Here is an 11,651-nt window from a genome sequence, read left to right as displayed (position 1 = left end):
GACCTCACACACCTTCGAAGATGGTGAGAGCTAGCGGGGTATGAGAGTAGATTGAGAGAAAGAAGGAGTATTCTTACGAGAAAGATGTACATCTCCTCACATAATCACTCATATTAGTATAACTTAGCTTAGTAATTAGCATGGTAGAGGAGATGAGCATGCATTGAAGCTTGGCTCTTGGTTGGATTTGCATCACAAAGCCAAGATTTGTTGGTGTAGGCCTCCCTTCTCACAAGCTTGGAGTAGGTGATAAGCTTTCCATTAAAGCTTGAGAAGAGAGAGAGAGAGAGTCTTCATTGCTTCACACATGAGATTGTGTGAGTGTGTGTGTGTTAATGCCTTGAAAAACTCAGCCCTCTCTCTCTCTTGGTCGACCCCTCTTGCTATTTGCTCATGCTGCAGTCCTATTGGACCTCCCTAGGCTTAGCCAATGGAATTTCAAGAGCATAAGTGATAGTCTTCTGACATGTGTCCCCCTTTCCCGTTTTGTGAGAGCTTTAGGTAATTTAATAATTCAACTAAACTCTCATTGGACCCCTTTGCCTCCTGGCCAATAGGAATTAGGCAAGCCATTGGGATGTTGAATGCTCATTGGACCCCTTGGGAGACTGTCCAATTGTCTTCTAGAGAGCTTAATTCCCATTGGTTCTTTTATTAAGTGTTTTTAAATTAATTAAACTAGATTTTCTCTAGACTAATTCTCATTGGTCCACCTCCAAGGCCATCCAATAGGATTTGAGTACTACTTGTGGGCATCTGGCTAGGGAGCTGACATGTGTCCCTCATTCCCTTTGTGTAAAGGGAGCTTGTGTGTGTGTGTGTGTGTGTGTGTGTGTGTGTGTGTGTGTGTGTGTGTGTGTGTGTGTGTGTGTGTGTGTGTGTGTGTGTGAGACTTTCTCTCTCATCCCCTACTTGCAAGGCTCTCCCCCTCTTATGTAGGGATGGATGAAGACTTTTGGGACACACACAAAGCATCCAATTTTCCCTAATGTTGACCTTTGGACACAACCTTTGAATTTTGGAACCTTAGCATTTTGGAAGTCTTAATGGGATGAACCTTAGGGTCTTTTAAGCCCATTGTTGCACATTGCTCTTTTGCAGATGCCCCCCCCTTTGGATCCCTATTTTTCCTCCTTTGGATCCCTACTATGGCCGGTCTGCTAGCTTAACCAATATTCTAGCTTTTTCTCCCCTGGAACTTCCCCATATTAAATGATCAGTTTAACATGAGATAATCATTTAGGAGAATTAGATATTGATTATTATGACACCCACTAATGTCAAGAGACTAACATCGAATCTCTTTTGTGAGCAAAGCAGTGGTAACATCACTAAAAACAAGTTTTCCTTTAGGGATGGAGTTACTAATGGTAGTGTTAAATGTATCCCATGATACATGCAAAGAACATAACAAGAAGATTGCATTCATTTCATTTTTGTAATTAAGCTCCTTCGATGTAAGTTGCATAAACAACCTATTTAACTCATTTAAGTGTTAATTGACATTGCTACCCTCTTTCATAATCAAACACATGAGATTTTTCATGAGATTTTTTTTTGAGGCACCCTTTCCATCCCAAGGTGAGCATAATGACTCCCATAATTCCTTTGCAATAGTCTTGTTCATAATTGTAAAGAAAATGGACTCACCAAGGTGCAAGAAAATGGTCGCCATAGCACAAGCATCAATGTTCTCCCACTTACCCTCTTTACACTCTTTCAATGGTGTTACAAGGCCCTTACTGACTACGACATCAAGTATGTGCTGCTTTCATACCGTGAAGTTTGTGCCATCAAAAAAAATTATAATACTCTTCTTTCTCAGAAGTTCAAGCCATGACTAACAAGAGAAAACTGCAAGAGAGTACTACTAAGAATTTATAGAAATTTTTCTACAAAAATTTCAGCAGTCTTCTCTGTTCAAAGATGAAAATCTCAACTAGAAACCCATCAAAAAACCATTGAAATATCAATGCAAAAGAGTGCTATAAGCGAACTAGAGGAATCGCAAAAAAAAACTAACAAAATCTCCTTTATTGAAGATGAAAATTTCAAGACAAAATCAACGCGTGAAATATCAAGAGTTCTCTTTGGGTATAAACTGACATATACTACTCAAAAGAACTGTTGAAAGACTGCCAACTTAGCGCCAAAGCACCTATATCCATATATACATGTCCTATGGTGAGGCCACGAGTGGGAATCTTTAGCAGCCTAATCCATCTCACATTGGGTAACCCGACCCTCTATGCTCGTCTTTGAAAAACCTCATGCAATGATCCTCACAAAAGGCTATGTAGATACAACTAGAGGCTCATTCAAAAAAAGTGCTCTTCTAGACCAAGTCTAAAAAATGGTATGGACTGCCAAAACAAGCCAAAATCGGCTCCACAACAAGATACAATGACAATATCTACAACACAACGTACATCCAAAATGTGAAACTATCACTGCAAAACTACACGACATGCGTTGAAATAGGCGTCAATGAGTATGGAAGAAAAATCTCCTTGTAGGGAGTAATTTGTAAAGCACTCTTAAGTGCTAGTCACTCATAAATCATATGCATCCAAAACTCCCAATGACAAAGATGCTCATAGATTTGCAGTGTCCAGAGAACCTGTGACTGTCTCTATGCATGTAAAAATTGTATATGAGAGTTGTCTCTGAGAAGCCGTCAAACGGCTATGTATGAGGGTCAAAGCATGAGTGGGTGGTACACTTTTATGGGTTGAAAGCTATTTTCAATAACTGTTGTTTCAAAATGTGGGGCACAATAAATTTTTTTGCAAATTGATTCTAAATTTGGCGCCAATCATAGATCTAGATTCTCCTCTTCAAGAGCTATCCAATGATATATCACACGCCTTGGGTTCTTCTATCTTTGTCAAACATAACTAGGATATTAATTTGCCAAATAGCTATGTCCCGGACATAGCTTTGGTGTCCACCCAGTCATGCTTTCACCCATGAGCAATCACAGAAAATCAATCTTTGTCCCTATGTGTCGCTCTCTACAATGCCAAAGAACATGTGAAAACGTGTGATTGATGTCGCCGAAGTTGATGCCAACACTTGGTGTCAGTCCTTTGTGGAAGAGGCACCTCAACCGCGCATGTGGATGTCAGAGAAGAAGCCGATGTCCCAAGCCGGAAAATGCTTTATCAATGCTGAGAAAACTAGGTGTTGATAGTGAAAATCGGAGTATGTGTATGTGTATTTGATACCGAGAGGAGAACTCGCGAATGCCGAGGGGAAAACTAGCCGATGCCAAGAGTGTGTATATGTCCTCGAGGCCTTCAATGTTAAACTTGAGATAAAGATTTCTCTTTATTTCTCTCTCTCTCTCTCTCTACACACTCTCTCTCCTCTCTTACTCAAATTGAATGCACAATCTATCCTGAGAAAATAGCCTTTGTGTTTAGATCTTGGATAGATCTACAGTCCAAACCAGCTAACAAGTTCTTTTGCAAATTCGTAGAGCTTGAATAGATCTCTATTTTGATTAAAAGAAAAATTGAATCCGAGTTTTCTAGCTCAAGTTATGAGCAAAACAACAACCTACTATTAATCTACCCTAAATTGAGCAACCTACTTCTCTCTCTTTCTCTCTCTCTCTCTCTCTCTCTCTCTCTCTCTCTCTCTCGTTGACCTCACCAAAAGCTCAATCTCTCACCCCTTGTGGCTTATGAAGCTCATCCCCTTGCCACCTTGATACACGAGGTCTATGTGCGGATCTTGGCAATGCCTCCATAGCCATGGAAGCTATGAGTTTCGTTCCATTTCCGATGTGAAGCTCGTTGGGAAGAGGGAAACTCCGAGAGAGAAGTAGCACTTCAACCTTTGGTTGTGATACCACCTGTAGAGTGTGCGGTGCGTGTGAGTGCACGAATGCGGTGCATGTACGGAGAGTGAGAAGGGGGGAGAGAGAGAGAGAGAGAGAGAGAGAGAGAGAGAGAGAGAGAGAGAGAGAGAGAGAGAGCACAGGATGTGGATGGATCTCCCAAATCTCACTGTATGAGCACAATGTGAGAATGAGTGAGAGCTCCTTATTCTTTGTATGTATAAAGAATAAGGAGATAAATGTGGGCGGTCGAACACTGGTCGATAGACATGGGCAAAGCACGATGAGCTACACCGCCTTTACCTAACATTCTCCCACTAAAGGCTTTGTGCCAATAAGTGGCAAGAAGACTAGCCTACAACTATTATATACAAGAGGTGAGAGAAGGTGACTCTCAACCTATGTCCACTGGCTCACTCTGTAATCTCTCTAGTGTAGATGCAACATGCATACCACTAGGGTAGAGCTACAATGACACTCCTGATGCAGGTATCGAGTGACGGCCTGCATGGCTCCACAATGCACAATGACAGTGTTAGTCATCGCATGACTGACAACTCCCACTGCAAATGCACTAACCGCATAAGCAAGATCAGGTCTCGAGACCAAAAGGTTATATATGAGAGACCCAAAAGTTGACGAAACATGCACACTGTGTTCTAACCTATCCCTGTCAGCAACCTCAGTGCCATATGCTTCCTAGGATGTGGAGTGAGAAGGGCAGAGAGAGAGAGAGAGAGAGAGAGAGAGAGAGAGAGAGAGAGAGAGAGCACATAGGATGTGGATGGAGCTCCCAAATCTCACTGTATGAGCACAATGTGAGAATGAGTGAGAGCTCCTTATTCTTTGTATGTATAAAGAATAAGGAGATAAATGTGGACGGCCAGACACTGACCGACAGACACGAGCAAAGCACGGTGAGGCACACCGCTTTTACCTAACAGTGTGTGCAAAGTGAGAGGTAGAAGAAGAACATACACAGAATGGTGGTGGAGCTATTAGTGAGGAGTAGAATACCTCACTAATCCTTATTATTCTATATAATCAAAATAATAGATAAGGTTAATATGATCAGCGTGATGGGTGTCCGACAAATTGGCTTGAACCCTAAGACTATCTAGAGATATACCCAAGAGCAACAACTCACTTTCATATGACTCTCAACATTGCAAATATCATATGACTTTCTTTTTCCCTAAGGCTTTTAATTTCCCAAAGGTCTTGAGCATTTGTTCCCATGCTTGGCCCAGAATACCCTTGACATGGTTCTTAAGTATATGCATGAAGGAGGATTTGGAAAAATTATACTTGATACTGTTTTGATTATGCTTTGCATTGTGGGATTTATCGTAATGAGAATGTATCACGTCATGGAAAAAATGCTAAGGCTCGCGCTTTATGCATTATACCACCTACACCACCTCAATTACAAAATTATGTTGTTTTGCATCCATACTTGAGCCTATCCCCTTATCAGCAATACGTTCCATAATAGTGATTTTGGCTCAACTCTCACCCCTTCAATGTGAGACAGGGCATTGATGGACTAAACCCTTTGTATATGTACACTATGTATGGGTGCTCAACTCTTGATGACATTGAAGATTGCTTCTCTTATATTTTAAGCCCAAACCACTCCTTGCATACCTGTCTCTCCTAGAGCCAATTCGAGGACTCTCAATTTCTGCATATATCCACAACCTTTATGCAGCGCTATGAAAGCTCAACATAACTCATGTGACATGTTTTAGTAGTTGAACTTCTAGGACAAGAGGGAAATTTGTGTGTGTGTGTGTGTGTGTGTGAGAGAGAGAGAGAGAGAGAGAGAGAGAGACTTTGAATCACGAGTTTATTAAGTGAAGAAGTTAAGCACATTTGCATTATCAAGAAGTAGCTCATATTTACAAAAAATTACATTTACAATAAGGTTAGATCGTATGTATGTATGTTTATTAGATCGGTGTTTTTCTTAACGAATTCATGGTCTCTTAACTTTGTCTCTATTTAGAGCTTCTCCATGTAGAGACATGTTTTCTTCTTGTTCTGCATCTTTGTTCCCTTCAAGCTCCAGTACCACATCGGAAACATATAAACCAAAACACTAAGTCGATACCTTAATATGTTGGTGACCTTGATATGTAATTAGCATAGAAATATAACAAAGATATAATAATATGCAAGGACTAACACAATTGTGTGCAGAGTCCCCTCTATTTTGTGTGTGGATATGCGGCAAAGTAAGCTCCCGAGAGCTTCGTTTTACAAAAGCAATCAAAAATCGCATGCGTCATCAAAACGTTGCTATTGCGTGTGTGCGAACGTGCTCTAATGCTTTTTGAAGGGCACGAGGTGAAGAATCTGAAGATTCGTGTCTGCATTTTGTAAAATAAAGAAAAAGTAAAGAAAATGAAGTGACATGCAAGGATCAATTTACAAACTTCAAAAACAAGCCATGCACAAAGAAAAGACAAGAAAGTCACGTGATGCTTTAAATGAAGGCATCCATCACACACACAACAAATTGTACACCAAAAAAGGAATACAAATGTTACATAAACTGTGACGCACACATTGCATGCAACAAAAAGGAATACAAATGTTACATAAAATGCTAAGCCTAGTAGGTCATACGAGGCAAAACTTCAAAAGTGTGGTGGCCCTTCCTCGTCACTAATTGACACCTTCATGTTTTTAAGGGGATCTATGATTGAAAATCAGCGTCGCTTTTTGGCGAAGATCACAGTCGCTCATCTAAAATGTGAACTTGATGTAAACTAGATGTAAACTCAAACAAATGTGAACTTGTTGTGAACTTGCATCCTTCATGCCTTTCAAAACGCGCGCAATAGTGTAGTGGTAAAGTAGTAGCATTGGGAGGGGGAGGTTACGAGGTCGAATCATATGAATCGAACGACCCACAATGAACAATCATTTGGGATCGTAGATCCCCTCTTAAAAATGAGGGTGTCAAATAGAGACATGGGTGGCCCATGTTCGTTTGGTGCCAAAGACTTGGGCATAAGAGCTGCGTCCCACACAACACATACGGGGCACGAAGCACATCAACCTCATGCCTTGCAAAACACGCACCTTCTTGGTCACACACAATGAGAGGGACTGCGCTTGTGGTGCTTCACAAGCGTGGGCCCTAGTTGATAGCAAGAAGAACCGTCAATTGGCAATCACGAACAAGAGGAAATGGAAAGCAAATGAGGTCTTTGACAGGACAGAGCCAATAAAACGAGCAGTGATAACCGGGAAAAGAAGATGACACTCTTCATGTGCTGCAATTTTTCACTTTCGAAGGACATATTTTTGCAGGGCTGGAGTGCAACCTCGATGCGTTCGAGGTCCCATGATACTTTGTGGGACGGCTTGCATGGAGCGGAAGCCATGCACTGTACAAGCTGTATGTCCCCAGCGAGAAGCAACTCTAAGTATGTGCAAGAGACTAAGTGTATGAACCAAGGGCTAAATGTAGGTACATGTCATTAGAGAACTTCCAAGAGTTTGAACATCTCCAATTCCACTACTTATGGCTAAGCGTATAGTCAGACGAGCCATAGTTATCCATTATGAACAACTATGTCCAACTTATTTGCCAAAGTTACTGATAATTATGCCCCGTGTGACCACCACCTAAGTCCTTGATATTATTTTGCTTACCTAGGCCATAGGGTTCAAAAGACATGGTGCATGCTTGAATTCAATACAACATTTATGATGGCTATACATGGAGCACAAGCTACACCTAAAATGCTCTAGCAATACATACGTAGTGCCTTGACACTAAGTGACACCTATATTTAATGCAGAGAGGGTAATGGGATTGACGGTCAGGGCGGGGTGATTTTGGTTTGGAGGGGGGGGGGGGGGGGGGAGAGGATCTCGACGCATACTAAACCTGGCCAACGAGAAAAACGAGGCGCGTCGTCAAAAAAGCGAAGCGTATTAAACTTGACCAGAGGAAAAAACGAGGCACGACCTCACGGTCTGAATTTAGGCTTACATAGGCTAACCATCTCACCCGCGCATGCATTGTGTACCCATAGCCGTTTTTACAACATTATATTGTAAGTTAACATGCATTGCCCAGTCTGTCCAGGTTAAGTTTTTGATTTGATTTTTACGGCTGCGATCTTCTCGACTTTCGCACGTGAGCTTCTCCGCCTTTGATCCCATTGCCTCCCCCTCTTAAATATGGGTGTTACTTAGTGCTGAGGTATGTAGTGTGTTACTCAAGGGGGGATGTGCAATTCCAAGTATAAAAATAATGATGCTTATGATCTATTTTACTCAGGAATAGTCATAACATATAAATATGTGTACTAGTGTAGGAATAGTCAAGTTATGTAAAGATGCTCTCTCTCTCTCTTTCTCTCTCTCTCTCTCTCTCTCTTTCTCTCTCTCTCTCTTTGTGTGTGTGTGTGTGTGTGTGTGTGTGTGTGTCATGTGTTGACACCTAAATGTGTGTGACTAGTATAAAATGAGGTGCTCCACCAATGAAGTTTCTCTTGTGGGTGTGAACTTTAGGGTTTGCAACCAGGTTCCCCACCAAGGAATATTCCACTTCCTAGTACCTACCTCTATAGGTACTACCTAGTACCTACTTGGGGTTGGAAAAAAGGTTGGGAGGAGCAGGATGAATATCTCCAACACCCATCTCTCTTTTCAAAACACCTGATGCCCTGCATACCTTGTGCTTCATTCGGAAAGTGCCCAGGAACTGGCGCGGGCATCAATTACATATGATCAAGCCATAATCAAGTTCAACACAATTAGTATCATCATCATCATCCTCAAAACCTCAATATTGAATGACAGTTTTTCAGAATAGAACAATATTTGATCTATAGACTACTACTTATATATGGTACTGTGTAGGAATCCCTTCAAATTTGATCTATAAACAAACTTATGGATAAACTTACAAATCCTTTCAAATTTGATCCATAAACAACCCCACATATATGGTACTCTATATGAATTCTTTCAAATTTGATCAATAAACTACTCCTTACTATATAAACTACCCCATACACATGTACTCGATAGAATTCTTTTAAATTTGATCTCTAGAGTCTAAACTACTCCTTACATATGGTACTCTATGGGAATCCTTCCAGACTCAAGTTCAACAGAATTAGCATCATCATCATCATCACCCTCCTCAGCCTCTCAATCTTGAAATGCCAAATTTTCAGAATAGAAAAATCCTTTTAAATTTGATCTATAAACTACTCCTTATGTATGGTACTCTATAGGAATCCTTTCACACATGATCTATAAACAAAAACTTCATATAAATGGTATTCTCTATGTGTGAAAAATGGTGTACAATTACAGGTATTTCAAGGACTCAAAACAATAATTAGAACACTCCAAGCGACATATTTTATCTCTGATAGCTGTAATTTGTAGGATATATGTCTGCCTGCCTCCGTCTTCCAATGTGTTTGAGTCGGTTGAGCAGATGCTTGGCGAGATATGTAGGCGTAACAGAAAGGATCAAGCGCTTCAAGTCCAACTGATAGTTGGTGGCGATAACCTTCAAGCAACTGAGTGTAGCCATTTCATAATCTATGGCCTCTTCCCTCTTCTCCTCCTCCTCCTCATTATCATAACCATTTAATTGGCACCTGGCTCCACAAGGGAAATTATAAAGCAAGCAAGCAAACAAAAGAGTCCCATGATCGACAGGCCGCGCTCTTTAATAAGGTGAATGGCGACGTTAACCCTTTATGCTTATTCCTGAGCAACAACACTCTTTACGGCAATGGCGGGCTCGCAAAGCAAGGGATCCTGTGCAACGTACTTAAATAGCGTTGGCCGGCTCAGGAAAGCTCATCGCAGTAAATCTACTTACCAGATTCTCTAGCTGCTAGCCACGAATATCCAATATCTACATTCATATAGTTTACTCACATAATTACCAATATGAGCTCGCAGCAAGCTGCACTGGCCGGATCATCAGCCGCCATGAATCCTGCAACGACCTCTCAGTATGGCAAGAAGCCTCATGCACATGAGCACTACTCCCAAGCCTTGGAGCAGCTTCTGACGGGTCCTAAGCTGATGGAGGCGCTGCTGCAGCACCTTGCGCTGCCGCATGAGGAAGCATTTACTGATCTTCATGAGCCTCGTCAATATGCAGAAGCTAAATCAGCAGCTGCCGCCGCTGGCCGCCTGCTTGGATCAGAGACGGTAGCCAAGCTGCCAAAAGTGGTGAGAGAGTACCCCATGCCTGACGCACGCGAGACCCACGAGATGGCAGTGGTGGGCAAAAATCTGCTGGTGGTGACGCAGCAATCCAATAGCACGCTAGTCAAAGTCCAGCTGGACCCTTCCACTGGCCACCCCATTGCCTGCGCCCGCTTTGTGGTGGGCGACTTCTGGCACGGTCTCCATGGTCTGGCCGCCTCACTCTTCTATCCTGGTGAAGTGTGGGCCTCACTTCAGTTCAAGTCACTGCTCATCCGCATCAACCCAGGCCAGGACCTGGCCAAGTTGACTCCCCCCTGCCAATACAATTATCAATCTCATGTTCCCAGTCAAAGGCGAGGTGGATGAGGCCAGCCTTGGCCCCAATGCTAGTGGTGAGGGAGAAGAATTGAAGGTGGCCATTGGCAAAGATGCGCGCAAACGTGCCAGTACCGCCTGACGCACCTCCGAGAAGAGTGAACCAAACGTTGCCGTCCGGCCCGGCCACCAGCCTGACGGGGATGGTGCCCTCGCTGCTGGGGATGTCGATCTCGTGAGTGGCGGCCGTGGCGTGCTGAAGGCGCCAGATCTTGCTGCTGACATCGAGGCTGGTACACATCTTGGGAGGTAGGATGCATGGCTATGAAGATGGGCCGGCGACTGCAGGGGTACACAGAGTAGTCCTCCGAAGGCCGAGCATGGTTGATGCGCACCACGTGGCTACTGTCCATGCAGCTGGTCCACAAATGGGTGTCACACTCGCAGATGCAGTGCGACGGGGGAAGCGTAATGACTTGCTCGATGCTGGGGTGTGGATGGATGGGTGGCTCAGGCGGCCACGTAGAAGCTCTGAAGCCACGTAGGGCATTAGAGCTCGGGTTTTATCCTGAGCCGAGCTCTTCCTTGATTGCAAGCTCCGATGGCTATGGCATTGATGCTGTTTTCGGTGTAGTCCTCGACAGTAAGCAGCTGGGCGGGGGGCGCATTATAAACCAGCACTCCATCAGCCTACCAACTCAGCGCTGCGCCAACCACCGCATCCTCCCGCACCGCACAAGCATTTCCAGTTTGGCTCATGTGAGTGCGGCGGCTGCCTTCAAGCCAGCGGAGATAGTAGGGGAGGGCTGCGACATGTACAATGTGTTTGGCCAGGGGCAGCCCTCCTCACACTATGTCGACTTCGCCAAAGAGCATGTTTCCCGTGCAGCTCTCCTCATCAACCCTGCCTCCAACACGTCCACGGCCTCAATTGCAGCCCCTGCAGCACCCATCGCTCGACCTCAAACGCTCGTCGAGCAGTATAAGTGCTGGTCGATCATCTCATTCGCGCGCCAAGCGCTCGTGCCTGCTGGGGGACGATAGCCGTTACGCAATCCCAGTAGCTTAGTTTATATATACGTATAGTATACTAGAATATATATTTATAAGCGCCACTACACAAAATATATAAAGCCTCAACTTACAATACAATGATGCATATTAGAGCTATTGATGATGCATATAACAACTTCTGTACTTTCAAATTATGAAGTGAGTTTCTATATTTAAAATTAGCTATGTTTTTTTAATAGTAGATTGAAACAATAATTGTGAAAAAATACATTTT

At 43.2% G+C, this 11,651-nt stretch overlaps 1 pseudogene; it reads left to right on the top strand.

Moving 5' to 3' along the window:
* Positions 1-9,775: 9,775 nt before the first annotated feature.
* Positions 9,776-11,432, top strand: LOC147456074 (uncharacterized; annotated as a pseudogene).
* Positions 11,433-11,651: the final 219 nt, after the last annotated feature.

This window comes from Adiantum capillus-veneris, chromosome 6 (assembly GCF_014529385.1).
Source record: "Adiantum capillus-veneris isolate H3 chromosome 6, ASM1452938v2, whole genome shotgun sequence".
NCBI lineage: Eukaryota > Viridiplantae > Streptophyta > Polypodiopsida > Polypodiales > Pteridaceae > Adiantum > Adiantum capillus-veneris.
The sequence above is the reverse complement of the archived record's forward strand: the minus strand, read 5'-3'. Positions and strand labels throughout refer to the sequence as shown.